Source organism: Rattus norvegicus, chromosome 2 (genome assembly GCF_036323735.1).
Source record: "Rattus norvegicus strain BN/NHsdMcwi chromosome 2, GRCr8, whole genome shotgun sequence".
Classification (NCBI taxonomy): Eukaryota; Metazoa; Chordata; class Mammalia; order Rodentia; family Muridae; genus Rattus; species Rattus norvegicus.
Window position 1 is genome coordinate 116,570,137 of NC_086020.1, and position 17,904 is coordinate 116,588,040.

The 17,904-nt window shown below is 43.0% G+C and overlaps 1 long non-coding RNA gene across 1 annotated transcript in view; it reads right to left on the bottom strand.

Moving 5' to 3' along the window:
* Window positions 1–7,399, bottom strand: part of LOC134485730 (uncharacterized) — a 43,429-nt gene extending 36,030 nt beyond the window's left edge. The window contains exon 1 of the long non-coding RNA XR_010063991.1: window positions 7,131–7,399. This is a non-coding gene — a long non-coding RNA (uncharacterized LOC134485730). The remainder of the gene's footprint in view (window positions 1–7,130) is intronic.
* Window positions 7,400–17,904: the final 10,505 nt, after the last annotated feature.

The window sequence follows — 17,904 nt, forward strand, 5'->3', positions numbered from 1 at the left end:
ATTCTGTAATAACTGAGCACCGAAGACAATCAGGAGACATTGAGTACATATGACATTAAAACAGATAATGAAATCGTGACACTAATAATTTGTTCTAAGGGAAAAATAAAGGAATGTGTGCTCTTAAAGCTCCCTGCTTGGAGCAGGGCTCTCCCCGGCTGTCAGGAAATGGAGAAGTCCTGCTGCCTGTGTTTGCTAACACCCCAGCCAGCCTGCTTGGAAACATGTTGACAACATTAAAGACAGGCTGAGTGTTCCCATGAAAGGCAAATACTAAAAATGAACTGCAAGCAAAGATGAAAGGTCTTTAAGAGTACACGCCATGAGACAAACATTTTTTTTCCTGTTGTTCTGTTTCTGAAACAAAGGTGTTGGTGGGTGAAGGGAAACACGTCTCAGAGATCAGCAGCTTTCGATCAGGATCAGATCACTGAAATCCTCCACAGGCATCAGGTTCTACACTCCACAGACAGACAGACAGAGCATTTGGAGGTAAAGCCAGCACAGTTTGTGTTTCTTTATGATTGGTCTTAGCATGAGAATATAGATCTAGAGAATTAAAAAGACACATGTTCTTCACTGACAAATGAATGGGTGACAATATGACACACTCATCACTGCAGTGCAGGACTCATGTCCTGGGTGGAAAGGGAAAAGGCTGTGAAATTTCTGGCAGGACAAATACTCTCCTACTTCTCATATTCTTCCTCCCTCTTTTCTCCTCCTCCTCCTCCTCTTCCTCCTCCTCCTCCTCCTCCTCCTCCTCCTCCTCCTCCTCCTCCTCCTTCTTCTTCAGCCTTCTCCTCCTCCTTTTCTCTCTTCCTTCTCCTTCCTCTTCCTCTTCCTCTTCCTCCTCTACCTCTTCTTCTCTCTTCCTCCTCCTCCTCCTCTCCTCTTCCCGTCTTCTCCTTATAACAGGGATTCAGTATGTACTCCAAAGTGGCCTCAAATTCACAAACCTCCTGCCCCACTCCCCTGAGTATTGGGACTACAGGCGTATGCCACTATGCCATGCTTAATAACTTATTTTTTAATACACCACTAGAAATCTAAAGTTCTCTTAGAACTTAGAAATTAATTCCTAACCTGGTGATATACAGACATGCAGACTTAGAGCTGCCTTTTGTTTTCTGGTGAAACACCAGACTTTTTACTAACCTCTTCTCAGAAATGGCAGCCAACAGATTGGGAAAAGATCTTTACCAATCCTACAACAGATAGAGGGCTTATATCCTAAATATACAAAGAACTCAAGAAGTTAGACCGCAGGGAGACAAATAACCCTATTAAAAAATGGGGTTCAGAGCTAAACAAAGAATTCACAGCTGAGGAATGCCGAGTGGCTGAGAAACACCTAAAGAAATGTTCAACATCTTTAGTCATAAGGGAAATGCAAATCAAAACAACCCTGAGATTTCACCTCACACCAGTGAGAATGGCTAAGATCAAAAACTCAGGTTACAACAAATGCTGGCGAGGATGTGGAGAAAGAGGAACACTCCTCCATTGTTGGTGGGATTGCAGACTGGTACAACCATTCTGGAAATCAGTCTGGAGGTTCCTCAGAAAATTGGACATTGAACTACCTGAGGACCCAGCTATAACTCTCTTGGGCATATACCCAAAAGATGCCCCAACATATAAAAAAGACACATGCTCCACTATGTTCATCGCAGCCTTATTTATAATAGCCAGAAGCTTGAAAGAACCCAGATGCCCTTCAACAGAGGAATGGATACAGAAAATGTGGTACATCTACACAATGGAATATTACTCAGCTATCAAAAACAACGACTTTATGAAATTCATAAGCAAATGGAGAGAACTGGAAAATATCATCCTGAGTGAGGTAACCCAATCACAGAAAAACACACATGGTATGCACTCATTGATAAGTGGCTATTAGCCCAAATGCTCGAATTACCCTAGATGCTTAGAACACATGAAACTCAAGAAGGATGACCAAAATGTGAATGCTTCACTCCTTCTTTAAAAGGGGAACAAGAATACCCTTGGCAGGGAAGAGAGAGGCAAAGATTAAAACAGACACAGAAAGAACACCCACTCAGAGCCTGCCCCACATGTGGCCCATACAAATACAGCCGCCCAATTAGACAAGATGGATGAAGCAAAGAAGTGCAGGCCGACAGGAACCAGATGTAGATCGCTCCTGAAAGACAGCCAGAATACAGCAAATACATAGGCGAATGCCAGCAGCAAACCACTGAACTAAGAACAGGACCCCCATTGAAGGAATCAGAGAAAGAACTGGAAGAGCTTGAAGTGGCTGGAGACCCCATATGAACAACAATGCCAAGCAACCAGAGCTTCCAGAAACTAAGCCACTACCTAAAGACTGTACATGGACTGACCCTGGACTCTGACCTCATAGGTAGCAATGAATATCCTAGTAAGTTCACCAGTGGAAGGGGAAGCCCTGGGTCCTGCTAAGATTGAACCCCCAGTGAACGTGATTGTTGGGGGGAGGGCGGCAATGGGGGGAGGATGGGGAGGGGAACACCCAGAAGGAAGGGGAGGGGGAGGGGTTAGGGGGATGTTGGCCCGGAAACCGGGAAAGGGAATAACATTTGAAATGTAAATAAGAAATACTCAAGTTAATAAAGAAAAAAAGGGGAAAAAAGAAATCTTTGTTTCTATACTCACTTTCATTCATGCCTTTATTTAATCATCCAATAACTATTTAAAGAGTACACACCACATGGCAGAGACCAGCCAGCTAACAGAATGCAGAGAGGAATAAGATCTGCACCTTTGATCTGAGCCTTCAGGAACTCCTATTCTAATTCTATCTAGTGTGATTAATGAGTCTTTGGCTGGGAATGTACCAGATACAGAAGAAGCCAGCAAAGACTGTAACTCTGCTTGGGAAGGTCAGAAAAGGCTTTACATAGGAGCAGGTCTTTGGCTGAGATTCAGGGGAGAGGGAAGTTCTAGAAAAGAGTGAGTTCAGAAAGGACATTCAACCCAAAGGTCTGTAGGCCCCACATCTCTTTGGCCTAGAAACAGCATTTCTTAAGCAAGAGGAAGGATGATAAGGAAACTATGATACTCTTAAAATATTTTGACGTTTTCTGAGGTATGGGTCAATACTAGTTTAGAAATGGTTAGTGTGGTGGGAAGCATGGTATTCACTTGTTGCAAACTGTCCTCTGTTGATTTGACCCCACTACTCCATTTACATCCTCTGAAGAAGGAGTCCAACAGAAGCAACCTCAGCTTCCACACAGGGAGAATCCTGAGCAGTCCTTGCAGGAATAGCTGTTGCTGCAGACTTTCCCTGCCATCTTCCCACCAGGCCCTGTAGCACCGGCTTTGGCAACTGCATTGCTGTACTGCTGAATCATGGGCCATCTGATCTCCCTGGCACCTGCCCTTCTCCTCCTGCTTCTTCACATACTGTAAGCTCTCTCTGCCATGTTGTATACACCTGAACCTTCATGCCATCTTGTGTCAAGTTCAGCTCTAGAACACAGATTTACTGGTCCATTTCGAATGTCCTTCCTCAATCGCCAACGTCACTTTGAACTAGGAATCTCTTCCATCACAGTATCAGATCTCAGTTTATATTGCTTTGTTCTTGATGTAGTTGGATAACTTAATAAAAGGCATGAGTTCTGCTGTGCATCCAATTAAGATGCCATCTCTGGGCTATGGCTAGTCATGTCCCCTGCCTGCTGTCCCAGTTTGCTATCTACTTCTGTGATAAAATGCCATGTCTAAAAACAACTTAGAAAGAAAGTGGGATGAATCTGTTTATGCATTCTGACTATTGTCTGTCACTAAGGAAAGTCAAAACATGACAGGGTTAGGAACCTGCAGGCAGGAACTGCAGCAGAAGCAATAGAGGACTCTGCTTACTTCCTTGCTCTCCAAGGCTTTCTCAGCCTGCCCTCCTATATAATCCAGGACCACCTGCTCAAGGGTGGCACCAGCCATTGTGGGCTGTCCCCTCCCACATTAATCATTAACCAATAAAATGTCCTACAGACCTGCCTACAGGTCAGTATGATAGAGGCATTTTCTCAACCTAGGTTCTCTCTTCCCAGATGACCTGAGCTTATGTCAAGTTGAAAAAAAAACTAAACAACATATCCACTCTCTATTTGCAAGGGCTGACCACAGATTACATTTTATAACTAGAAACTTGCCTAGGATCTGTGGGTCTTCTTGGTGAGATTTCCAGACGGGTTAATGTTGTCCCACTAAGATCAGTTAAGAAGCATCATCAAGATGAAGGGACATGACACCTACAGGAACCAAGATATTGCTGTCATCTTGACCTAAATGATTTTAGGGTTTCTTGACAGGGCTTTATCGCAACAACAAGCAAGAATCAGCACTAACTGGCTGGTAATTGTTGTCTTTCAGACATTCGATGCAACACTGAGGTGGGAACTTCCTTGGATGAGGAAAGAGAACCTGCAGAAGTTCTTGACCTTGGCTGCTCACAAGAGATGGTCCCAGACAGCTTCAAAGGCAAGTGTTCTACGTTATTACTTTAGCTGGCTTCTGAACAGCTTGGTGAGTTTCCTCTGCTGCAAAGTTACCTTTGTCCAGTTTCTCATTTGCTTTCTAGGCATGTATCCTGCCTATTCTTAATTTTCAGTAATTGAGCTAGTATTGCAGCAACAATGTCACGGGATCTAAGTCAGCATGGCTGTTCAGACAGAAAATGTAACCAAGGAATAGCCCTTAGAGACAAAAGCCAGCCTGGTGAGTTGGTAGGAGGGGGCGCTGCCATCAGGGTCACTAAACTTGAATCAAAGATGTTCCAGTAAGCAGAGGTAATGTTTCCACAAATCTTCCTCATGCCTCTTTACTCCATTTTTGTGTCTGTCCTTTAGCCAGCTCACAGTCACTTTCCAAAGAGCTGGTTGCTCTTCATCCTGTTCAGTTTTCCACACCCTATGTGGCTCTAGCACCCTAAGTAACTATGAATGAGAAAACGCCATTGACAGGATGAAATTCAAGTATGTGGGATTTTAAAAATGCATCGTACACACCACAGCTCTGCATGTGGAAGGGTATATGTGTGCACATATCCACACACTCAAGCACAGAGGCCAGAGGAGGACGGCAGGTGCTTTCCTCTGTCCTTCTCCATCTTATTCTCTTCACACAGGATCTCTCACTGAACCTGGGGCTTGCCATTTCTGATAGACTAGCCAGCCAGCCAGCCCTAGCGTACCTCCTGTCTTCTATAACCCGCAGTACTGAAGAGACGGGTCCATGTGCAGTCATAGCCAGGCTGTTTACTTACATGTGTGCTGGAGATTCAAAGTCAGACAGTCCCGATTACAGAGCAAGCACTCTTACCTACGGAGCCATCTTCCCAACTACAACTTATTTATAAATGTAGTTAATTATTGTAAACTGGGTCATGCCTATCCTACATAAGCTGAGATGAAATCAGCTTAGGAAGCTGATGAAGGACTGAGCACCACATTCTGCAGAGAATACAGACGATGACTTGATCTTAGGCTGTTTTTGAGCGCTCCCTCTCAAAGAAGGAGCATTGTTAACAGGACAGTGGGGCACTGAAGAAGTCAGCCAAGAGAAGATGAGAGCGATGGGGCTCTCTACTGAAAGTCAGCTGAAAGGGCCTTCATTCCTGTAGGCCTGTCACAAGAACAACCTTTTATCAGTGATTCACCACTTAGCAAACAAAGACCTGGCAAGTATCAACTCAATTCATGGATTATATGGAGGGAAAGGAAGCTGAAGCAACTTTCCAGCCTCAGGCAGGTCTATTTTGAAGCCAAGTGGGTTCCGTGACCTCATATCAAGAAGGGCAACAATGTGAAATCCCTCTGGAATTACTCCATAAATCTCTGACAGAGACAGCCTGGTTTGTTCCGGTACCATCCTCATATGTGAGGACAGAGCTCCTACATAGTTTTCAAAGGGAAGGGAAGAGGCAGCTAGCAACCAGGTTTTTTAAAGTGTGGTTAATTATCTCCATCCTCTGAACTAAGCTGCTAAGTCTTAGCCAGAGCTGCTTATTAGCTTATTCCCTGGAACTGCTCTCCCGCAGTTGTCTAACACTGGCCAGCATTAATAAAGGGGATTTTATAGGTGGTAGCTGTCATGTGTTTACTGAGCAACTACCAGCTGTGCAGCACTTGTTAATTGTTCTAACAAAGAATGCTATAAAAATGAAAACGCAGATCCAATCCGACGTTACCCCTCAGTGAAAGAGATATAAACAAATATAATAGACGGTAGCACATGGCTAAATGGCCTGAAGACAAGAGAAGACCAATGTCACTTAGACAGGGTAAGGACACTCTAACTTATACTAAGTAAGAACATTCTAACTTAGACTAGTTAAGAACATCCTAATTGATAAGAACAAAGGATATCCTAACTTATCCTGGGTAAGGACATTCTAATTTATAAGTAAGAATATTCTAATTTATCTTGGGTAAGGATACTCTAACTTAGACAACTAGGTAAGGCTGTGCACAATTTCCTAAGAATTAAGAATTAAAGTTACATTCAATGTACACAAATCCACTGAGTAATGGGAATATATGGATATATGAATGTATATATACACATATATATGTATGAATACACACACACATACACATATATAATTTTCCAAGTCAACCAGAATTAGGAACAGCCACTGTAAGTTAATTGTGAGCAGTATGAGCTAGTAATTTCCTTTGTGAGCAGTATGAGCTAGTAATTTCCTTTAAGAAGCATTTGGGACAGATGTTTGAAGGAGGAGTAAGTTAAACCCTCAACAATTTGGTAACTAACAGCCAGACAAATAGAAGGGATGACACAATCCCTTTCACAGGAGAACAAAAAAACTGGATGCACACCTGGACGGCAGAAAGAGAGCAGGAGACGCAAAGGAAAAAGGAGAAAACTACTTACTCAGTCCAGTTGTGGAAGTGTGCTTACTACTAAATTCCCATGGGTCCCTTAGACAAATTTCTCCCTAGACACTCTCAAGCCTTGTAGTTCAAGGCATACAGTCACGGTCTCCACAGACCGTGCTTCCTTTGATTCAACAGACAAAGAAAGCACCATGTTGAGACACTAGCTAGTCTGTAGGAAATGCCATGCATAGTGAAGACTACTTCCGGGTCACTTACCACAGCTTCTGCAGAGTCTTTTCCAGGGAGACCTTCACCCCGTGCTGTGAGGACACAGCGGCAAGAACAAAGGAGTGAACTAATAATGTAGCAGACACAGGCAACCAGCGGTTCATGAAGCAGAACCAAGTAAAACCCATTAGCAGCTCCATTTGTGCATGCGTGTAAGTTGTAAAGCAAGGAGTGATCTCATGCATACACAAAGAGACAGGTGTTATCGTCATCAGAAGTGGGCCTCTCGGCAGGAAGTCGCCACTATGTCTGCTGTTACGGAGAGCAACCGAGGTCATGAATCTGTTCCTGTCTTTAGACGTGATTTAGTTAACACATACTGCACATGTTCTCTTTGCCAGGCACAGTTCTGTACACCAAGCATATACCCAGGACAAAAGAAGCCCACTTCCATGCTTGACGTCGGAGAGATTCCTGGAGTCTGGCAGGGTGGGCAGCGTTTAGAAAATGAGAATTCCCAAATGAACTAAGACTATGTGGTCATGGAAGTGAAGAAGGGACCACAGGAGCACAGAAATTAAAACTGCAGTCAAGCATGAGGGGCGTGGCCTGCACCGTCATGCTCACCGTAGCTACTCAGGAAAAACAGGAGATGGAAACAACTGCCCGCGATTTTGTACAGAGACGAGAAAAGCATGGCACCTGCATGCAGCAAATAGTATTTAACCATACAAATGAATTTTGGTCAATTACAGCAACAGATGGAATTGGAAGTCATGGTTTCAGTGAAATAAGCCAGGCACAATGTGATGACTCAATCACAATGCAATGTGAAAAACTGATCTTGGGAAGAAGAGTTAAAGAGACATGGGTAGGCAAAGAGAAAACAATTAAGAAGCCAGTGGCTCCCTGTGTTACCGGTTTTCTATTTCCAGAAGATGTTTAAGGAAATGGCAGGGAGGCATGGAAACGGGTATCTAAAGAGGACCAAAAGGAAAACAGAGGACCCAGGGGCCCTGTAAAACACTAAGGCAACTTCCAGTTAGCAAGCTCCTAGTCTTATGCCCCTCCCATCCCAAAGAGGTAAAGCTATTACTTCCCCCTTTCAAAGGCTTGGTCTTCTGTCGTTCTTCTGCATTCAGTTCTTTGTCTGTGCCAGGCAAGGAGCTTGGCAATCTCCTAGATGACCAATAGTGCCCTCTTACAGTTACTGGGGGGCTCTCACCAAGGTCATACACTTGACTGAAAATCTGAGAACAACTTGGAAATGGGATTCTGAGGGCCATGTCTGATTAAGGGAACACTTCAGTCCCAACTGCCATGGAAGGAACTCTGGTCAGCCCTTACTTGCACCTAGTAGAGAGACTAGCACCTGGCACCCTGAGGGAGTGAGATGCTTAGATATTTTATGGCTGGGTAGCTCTTTTGAGAACCAGGGCAGAGGCTCATGCTGTCACTCCTGACAAGGCAAACCAGACCTCAAGGAACCAACCCCCAAAGAACTGACAGCATCTTTGCTAGCAGGAAATGAAGGAGAGGGCAGATTTCCACTGCCACAGCTGGGAGAAGTCATGGGAAGGTCATACCTCTGCTCTGCTCATTAGCTTCCTCACCCCACACTGGCTCCTGGGTTGTGAATGGTTAATTGTAGGAACCTAGAGATAGACAAAAACACTTGCTCTATTTTCTGTTTCTTGGGCAGTTCTAGCATGCAAGTAAAAACTGAAGTACTCTTGATACCAAGCTTACTTTGAGTTGGAGGTGGGTATTGACTCTAAATGGAGGCAGCAGTGAGGGAATTCTAAGAAGGAAAGTTTGTCTCTGTGTAGGAAAGCCTCGTTGGGCACTTGCACCCCTGAGGGTCTTTAGCTACTTGTCTAAAGCCCACATAGCTACTGTTGGGGTAGCAGAAACAGGGTGTCCCTTGGTTAGACTATGGGGTGGCTAACAGCTCTGACATTACAAATGTCACCTCCACACACATGCCCCTTGTCTGCCTGAATCTACTCCCAATCCACCACCACCCCACACAAACACACACACACACACACACACACACACACACACACACACACCATATCCCTGCTATGTTTGCAAAGATCTCTGCTGCCTTTGCAACAGACCCTGAGATCAGGAGTCCCCATGATGGTGGGAACTGGGGGGGAAACTTAATGGCAGGGCAGGAATGCTGGCTTTGGGGATGTGGGTGGGGCTCAGCTGTAGATGGCTTGCCTAGAAAGGCCTTGCACAGACCTTGCACAGACAACACTGCAACTGTCAGTCAATGGAGATAAAAAGACAATTGCCCCAGTCAGTTTTCCAGGTGTCAATAACAGCTAAAGACAAAGTTACAACAGCTTGCTTGTTGTGGAGGCAAGAGACGAGGGCTCCCCCTGCGTCCTAATGTCTGCTCATCTACCCACTGTCCAACTGTGCCTGTGTATTCGTTCTTCCTTGCTGTCCACTGTTTCTCCTGCTCTGTCACACCCTGGGCACGCCCATTTGTTTTCACTTCCCAGCTGCTGGAACATAAACAGGCAAACATTCCATATTCTCTAGTTTGTACTTGTTTGCAGATTACAGATTTGGAGGGGAGAAAAGGCCAAATGGGGTATTACCCGAGAAGTTTTTGTTATTGTTTTTATTTTTGTTTGTTCCTTAATGCTGTATTTCACACAGGCAAAATAAAGAGTTTAAGTTCCTAGGACACTGAAGGGTCATACAGGGCAAATATTGTGAGCAGGCTCCTGCTTCCTTCACCGTCACTGAGAAAGAAGGTGAGGATGAGGTACCCATGCCCATGTCAATAAAATCTCTCCAGAGGACTGGCTGGAGAGGGAGACAAAGACCTGGAAGATGTTCTAATCCATCTTCCTTTGTCTACAGATGGGTTAGTTATCTGCAAAGGCTCCCCGGCACTGCGTCTTACCCATGGGAATTTCCGGTCTACAGGCTTTAGGAAAAAGAATACCTGGATTTTTTTTTCTGCACACAGGTCTGGTCTAAATATAAACTGAAGGATTTTTTTTAAAAAGTCCCTCCATAATCTAACTAAAATTGTCTGAGGATTTCACATTTAGGATATTCAATGTTAAATTTTGATAAACCGTCCTCATGAAATCTAAGTCACTTCCTTGTGGTACTTGAATTCTCCTCAACGCTAACTTTCATCAAAGCGCTTTTCAACCTTTTATTATGGCCGTGTAGCTTCCCCTGTTGAACCGGTTGAAGGCTGTGCTGGTACACTGACAGACGGTATGCTTCATAAATAAACCCTTCTTGGGACCCTGGGTTATCACTCTAGTGCACGGCTGTGGTTTCTTCCCTTACGTTTCCCTTACAGTCTATAATCTGTCATCTTCAATGAACTTGGCCTGAGGTGTCCTCTCTGCTTTTCAGCAGTGCTTTACTGCGGCCTGCTACTCACATTCTGAGTTCATAAAAACACAAAGGGTGAGTTGCTTACTCAGAGTCCTATGCTCTAGATGACAAATAACTTTATTCTAATCTTTATGGTTTAGATAAAATTCCACCCACACATAGGCTTCCATCACGCCTGAGTAACTCGTTCCTGGCTTGGCGGCACCTTTGAGGATTGGCTTATGAAAGCTCTCATTTTCTTTTAAGGTCAGCTTTTATGACTTGGTGGAAAATCATCTGCTTCGTTTACATTTTCAAATTATTTTTTCTTTTTCTATTTTTGTGTGTATATATATTGTGTGTACTTGTGCATATGTGTGTGGGGTGTGTGTGTGTGTGGGTGTGGGTGGGTGTGTATGCGCGCGCGCACGCACTCAAGCGCCCGTGTCTGCATGCACCTGTACTTGAAAGCCTAACGTTGATGCTGAGAATCATCTTTCTGCTGTTCCACCCCATTTACTGAGGCAGTGTCTCTCAATCATATTTAGAGCTCACTGCACAGTTAGACAGCTTGCTCTGGACATCCAGTGTCTACATTCTTGGTACTGGAGTAGCTTCCAGGCTAATCCAGCATTTATGTAGTTTCTGGGGGATCTGAATGCCAGTTCTCATACTCAAATCCAAATGCTTTGACTGCCGAGCTGTCTCCAAAGTTTTATTTTCCCCTAATGATCTAAATCTCCTGTGTTTACAGCTATATCTTTTTGCCTTATATTTTCAGTCCTCTGTTTTCTCTGTAATTCTGCTTAGAGAAGCTATAATGATCTATGAAATTTTACTTGTAAATTAATTTCTGATTCCATTTTCCCGTGTCCTCTTTTACTAGCCACTGGTGATTTTTAGTTGCCTTTCTATTGTCTAGTTTTTTTTAGATATACTTTTCTTTCTTTACTTTTTTATGTTGTAGGTTTTTTACGGTTTTATTTTTATTTATATATAAATATATGTTTCTATAGGGGAGGGTGGACATTGTGTACATGAGTGCTGTTCCTGCTGAGACCAAAAGAAAGCATCCGATTTCCTGCAGCTGCAGTTAAGTGGAGAGAGCTGCCTGATATGGGTGTGGAATCCTAACTCAGACCCCCCGCCAGAGTAGTAAGTATTCTTGGCCATTGAGCAACCATGTAGTCCTTCGTGTTACATTCCTAATAATGAAACTAAGCACATCTCACATGGGAAGCTGCCACATGAAGGGAATCCCATGCAATCCTCTGTAGAGAAGTAATGATTTCATGACTGTCTGTCACACAACAGCACCTCAGGAGTGGGGTTTACCTGTTACACAGGTTTATTTCTAAGTAACTTCCTTGGCCACCTCTGTGTTGTTTGTTTCTCCCTTTACTGAATGTAAAATGATAACGCACATAGAATCAAAATGTAGAAACACACATGGTAAGGACAGGCATCTTCAGTCCCAGCACTCGGGAGGCAGGAGCTTCACCAAGTTCCAGACCTGGTGAACTACAGAATAAGCCCATGTCTCAGAAAGAAAACAAAAATGGAAAGATCTTCCATGTTATTCAAGCAACTCCTTATCAACATCTTATTCAAACAACTAGTTATTATCATGGTATTCAAGTAACTAGTTACCATCGTGTTATTCAAGCAACTAGTTATTACCATGTTATTCAAGTAACTAGTCATCGTCATATTGTTCCAGTAACTAGCTGCCATCATGTTGTTGTTGCAATTACTTTGTAGTTAATATTTCCCACTCTCAAGACATTTCTTATAGGCACTTATCTTCACTTATGATTTTAGTTGATTTTGCCTCGTCAGTCTAGCTGATTTTAGGTATCACTCATGTGAAACAGTGTCACCTATTATAATTTTTTGAAAGTTCTTAAGTCCTCCTAGATTTTGCTTTCTGTATTTAATGAGTTGGTGGTTTTTAATTGGTGAAAGTAAATATGGGGTTATGGTCATCATAGCTTATCCAGATGGTATTGAATTTAGCAATATACAATATTTCCTTTTAGTTTGTTTTTAAGTTTAACTGTATCAACTGTCACTGATATTTTGCTTCTGTTTGACTTATGATTTTGGGATTCATCTCCTACTGTATTTTCTATCACTTTTGCTTTTCTGTAGATAGCAACATGGACATGACTAGTTTAGGCCAGTCTGACACTCTCATTTTTTTTAACAAGAAATAGATAAAAAAGTAATCAATATATTTTGTTATAAATTTATTTTAGGAGCTGGAAAGATGGCTCAGTGCTTAAGTACCATCTGGGAGCCTAGCATACCTGACTTCTGAGAGGCTGTACCCAGCAACTGACTGAGACAGATGCAGATACCCAGAGACAAGCATTGGATAGAATTCAGGGACCCCTACTGAAGAGTTAGGGGAAGGATTGAGGGTAATGAGAACCCCACAGGAAGACCAACAGTGTCAACAAACCTGGACCCCTGGGAGCTCCCAGAGACTGAGCCTCCAACCAAAGAGCATACACCAGCTGGTTCAAACCCCTCTGCCCACCCCAACAAATAAGCAGCAGAGGGCTGCCTTGTCCAGCCTCAGTGGGAGAGGATGTGCAACCTGAGGATAGTTGATGACCAGGGTTGGGGGATGGTGGGAGGGCACCTTTGCAGAGCGAACAGGAGGGAAGGGTGGAACCATATGAGGGGGAACAAAGAGAAGGGGCAGTATTTGGGATATAAGTAAATAATTTTTTTAGAAAGAGCACTGCCTGCCCTTCCAAAAGACATGGGTTCAATTCCCAGCACCCACATGCAGTTTATAACTGTCTGAACTCCAGTTCTAAAGTATTGACAACCTCACATCAATGTATATAAAATAAAATTAAATAAATATTTTTAAAATTTACTTTGAAATAAAAGTTCTGCTTCCATGCTTATAGAAATATTTATTTATTGCATGTGCTTTGCTTTCTTTCTCCAGCTTTTGCCTGGTTTGATCCTGGCATCATTTGTGATGTGCGTGTTCTCCATTTGGGGTTTCCTGTACTATTCTAGTTCATCAATTCGCAGTTTCACTGCTCCCAAAATTTATTCCATTTTATTTAAAATTCAAGTGTTTTTGCTCTTTAGATTGGATTGAGATTTTCATTTCATAATTATATGCATATAGATGATGTGTTTGGATTCAATCCACCCCTCATTCCACCCTCTACAGTTCCTCTCCTATGTTCCCAGTGTTATCCTCCCAGCTTTATTTTATCTCCCTTTACTCCTCCATAATTTAATATATTCTGAATCCTTTCAGTGCTACCTGTATGTGCATGAGTATGGGATCATGGGCCTTCAGGGCCCTCATCCCTGTAGAAAATTGACCCCTCCTCTCCCAGTTGTCATCAGACATCAATAGCACCTCAGGTAGGGGGTAGGATTTCATGAACCCCCTCCCCATCCATGCTAGGACTTTGACTTGTTTAGTCCTATGCATGTCCTGAGCATGCAGTTCTAGGTGTTGTTGAGGTTAGGTTTAAACTGCTCTGTCATGTCCCACAAATCCTAGTTTGCTACAAAAGCCCACTTCTGGCTCTTAGCCTTTCCATCCCCTTCCTTTTGACCCTGAGCCTGGGGGTACAAATGTCTTGCTTAGAGCTGACGCTTACTATTTTTAACATTAAATCCTAGGCGTTTTCCCACACGCCACGCCACCTGCTCAGCTAGGGTATTGAATTTCTCCCTGCATTGGTTACTTATCTTGTTGCTGTGACCAAATACCTGAGAAAGGTATCCTAAGGGAAGAACGGCTTAGCATGGTCCACAGTTCCAGAATACAGTCCCTAAGGTGAGGAGGAAGACATGGCGGGGGGACTGGGAGGCAGCTGTGCACGTTGCAGCAGAACCTGGTGAGTGCTTGGCTGCTTCCCATTCAGTCTGGGAACAAAATCCCAGGGTGAGGCCCACAACCTTTAAAAGGAATCTTCCCATCTGATAAGACTAATCTAGAAAATTCCTCACAGATATGTCCAAGGAATCGTTCCATGGTGACTCTAACTCTTATCAAGTTGACAATCATGACTGAGCATCACATCCCTTAGAGCTTCAAAATGCAGTTTCATATCCTTCCCTAGCCTGGCTGGGTTCTTCTCAGCCTGCTTAGAATCCTCTGTTCCAGATTTTATCAGAACTCCTTCTCCTGGAAGATCATACTGAATCAGCAGGCCTGTGTCTTGTTGGCTCACCTCTCTGTGCAAAGTCTGAGATGGCATGTGTGGGTATGCAAAGCTACCCATGGCTTCTCTTCATCTATCTGCTTTGATTGGTTTCAGTGCCTATTCAATGCATGTGATGGTCTCTCACTGCACTGCTGTTTTAAGCCTAGGACTTAAAAAAATTCTGTGCATACTGCTTTCAGCAGGTTTTAATATTTTTTCCTGCTTGGGGAAAAGAATCTTTATAACGTAAAGAATAAATCATTCTCTTCTCCAACCTTTCCTTGCTCTCTCCCAGTAGCTTCTATTTTTACCTGCTAGGGGTTTTATATTAAATCCTCAAGTATTATTATTCTCTTCCTCTTTATATTTTTGCTCTGTGCCTCAAAATATATCACTTACTTGATCTTAGATCTTGACAGTGACTAGCTTCTTTGATACCTAATAAAAATACTTTAGTTGGAAAACCAAACATCAGACTTAGAAAACTGCCTCCAGAACCCAAATCTGAATTGCCTTTAGTTGTGTACACACACACACACACACACACACACACACACACACACACACACACACACACGGAGTCATTTGTCTTCTCTATTTGCTGGGCATATATTCCACTTGGAAAATCTTTTTCTAGCATCTAAGTCAGTGTGGGTCTGTGTACTTGTTGGCTACCCCATGCCCTTTTAGGAGGATCCAACAACAGCATTCTGGGAAGGCAGTTGTATCTACTCCCAGAATACTAAGTGGACAGAGTGTTAGCCCACTTCTGGACACCCAGAATAGGGTACTCTCCTAGGCTTAGGTTAAAGAGAAGCCAACCCACATCATTCTTTCTTGAATTCAATAAAATTGAGCAAATTGTAATAAGTTTCTTTGAGACATCAGATATTTCACAGGTTACAAGACTTTCCCAGTAGTATCCTGCTTCTTATCATAGCTGTGCAACTTACAACAGTCAATTCCCAGCCATATTTTTTAAAGATCTTCTCCACTGGATATTATTCAACAGAACTTGAATCCACTCCATCAGCAAGCTATCAATTGATTGGCTCAAAGGAAAGGTACAGAGTGAGATACCTCAACATACTAGATCTTGGTTACCTCATCATCAATATAGCTTTGTACCATGAGCTACATCTGGCTGCTTTCCCTTCGGTGTTTCTGACCTGGTTAAATCCTGCTCCCAACCTCTGTTCTGCAAAGCACTCTATAAGCTCCCTACAGACATCAGTCTTGACACATATCTCAGTATTTTCAAGTTATTCTTGGTTTCCCTCATTATCTTTCATAGTCTGAGGTATTTCAGCCTCTTTTAAAGTGGTGTACTTTTCTAACTACTAAGTGATCCAGGTTGAAAACATAATTTTAGAATTAGTATAATCTTAAAGGATAAGTTAGAAGTGGTATTCAAACAACACACACTCGCTCACACACACACACACACACGCTCACACACACACACACACACTCACACACACACACGCTCACACACACACACACACACACACACGCGCACACACCTCACACACACATAATCTGAGTTATTTCACTGACAGAAGATAAAAAGTAGACTCAAGCAGGGTGTACTGCCTCACACCTGGAACGCCAGCACTTAGGTAGAGGCAGAAAGATGAGAAGTTCAAGTTCAGCCTTAGCTATACATGGACCTTAAATCCAGCTTAGGGTAGATAAGAAAGTGTATGAACAAAACAAAATGAATGAAAAGTTAAAGAACAGTTCATAAACGGATATGTAAGCTAACATGTGATTATGATCCTGGAAGAACCTGATTTGATTTGGGCTGGGTGATGGCTGCCTTGCCTAGCACCCAGATCAGTCAGCATTGGAAAAACAATGTACTTGAGTCTCCTTTGATTTATGAAGAAGCCATTTGAGACTTTCTTTTCTAATACCATAACCAGTTCATGCTTTCTGTTCATTTTGACTAATGCATTCCACGAATGTTTCTGAAAACAGAGAAAGTTCCAGATTCCACATGACTTCCAGTCATAACGATGTTTTGTTACCTGAACTTTTCTTTCAGAGTCCCGATTTAAGGAGGTAGACAGCTCAGAGTTAAGAACCCTGGTTGGATTTCTAGCACCTACATGGTACTCATAACCATCTGTAGCTCCAAGACTATGAAATCTGATGCCTTCTTCTGGCCTCCACAGACACCAGGTAAACAGACGAGCATGAAGGTAAAATACCTGTACACATAAAACAACATTTTTTAAATTAAAAGTTCAGATTTAATGTTAAAGACTGATTTATGCACCTTCTAAAAACCTTTATAGAACAGAAATTTTCAAAAGTCTTTAAGCAAACTGAATTTCCAAGACTACACACAGTGGGGCTTCTACACGTTTGAGTCACATCACTCTTGGACTCCCTGGGTCTCAAAGAACACATTGGAAACATTTTACTGAAGGGTCAGCCCAGACTTTGTGGTTTTTTTCTTCTTCTTCCCACAATGATACCAACGATTTTTCATTTCAGGAGCTAAAAGGAAAAGGCCAAGATTAGCTGCTCTGCTCTTTTGTCTCCTCTTTATCTTCCCTTGTTTCAGGAAACCTGCCTCTACAGAAGTCAAAGCAAAGACAATAAAGCCGACCTGTGTGAGGAGGAGGAGAAAGCATCCATCTCCTCCTCCACTTCAATGACCCTGACAAAGTCCAACTCCACACCAGGAGTGAGGCTGAAATGATCCAGCCTTCCATGGTGCAACTCAGCACGTAGGGTGCTTGTCATTTCAACCCAGCCATCCCACTGTGGGAAATCCATCCTAAACACACATGCAGAAGTGAACAAAGAGTTCTGAACAAAGACTTGAGCAAAGCCTTGTGCTAATGGAAAACAGAAAGGTTCTCTCTCTCTTCACCCTTGGAGTCGTGAGCCTTCTACACATGAGGGTGGTCCTCCTGACAGAAAGCACCAGCTAAAAAGATTTGAGAATTTCAAGACAGAAAACCATTTTTTTTGGTCATGCTTGTTTTTTATTGGATATTTTAAATTTACATTTCAAATGTTATCCCCTTTCCCGGTCTCCTGCCCATAAACCTCTTATCCCATCCTTCCTTCCCCTTCTTTTATGAAGATGCTCCCCCTCCTCAACCACCTACCCCTTCCCACCTCCCCAACATGACATTCCCCTACACTGAGGCATCAAGCCTTGGAAGGACCAAGGACCTCTCCTCCCATTGATACTCAACAAAGCCATCCTCTGCTACATATGCAGCTGGAGCCATGAGTCTGTCCATGTGTACTCT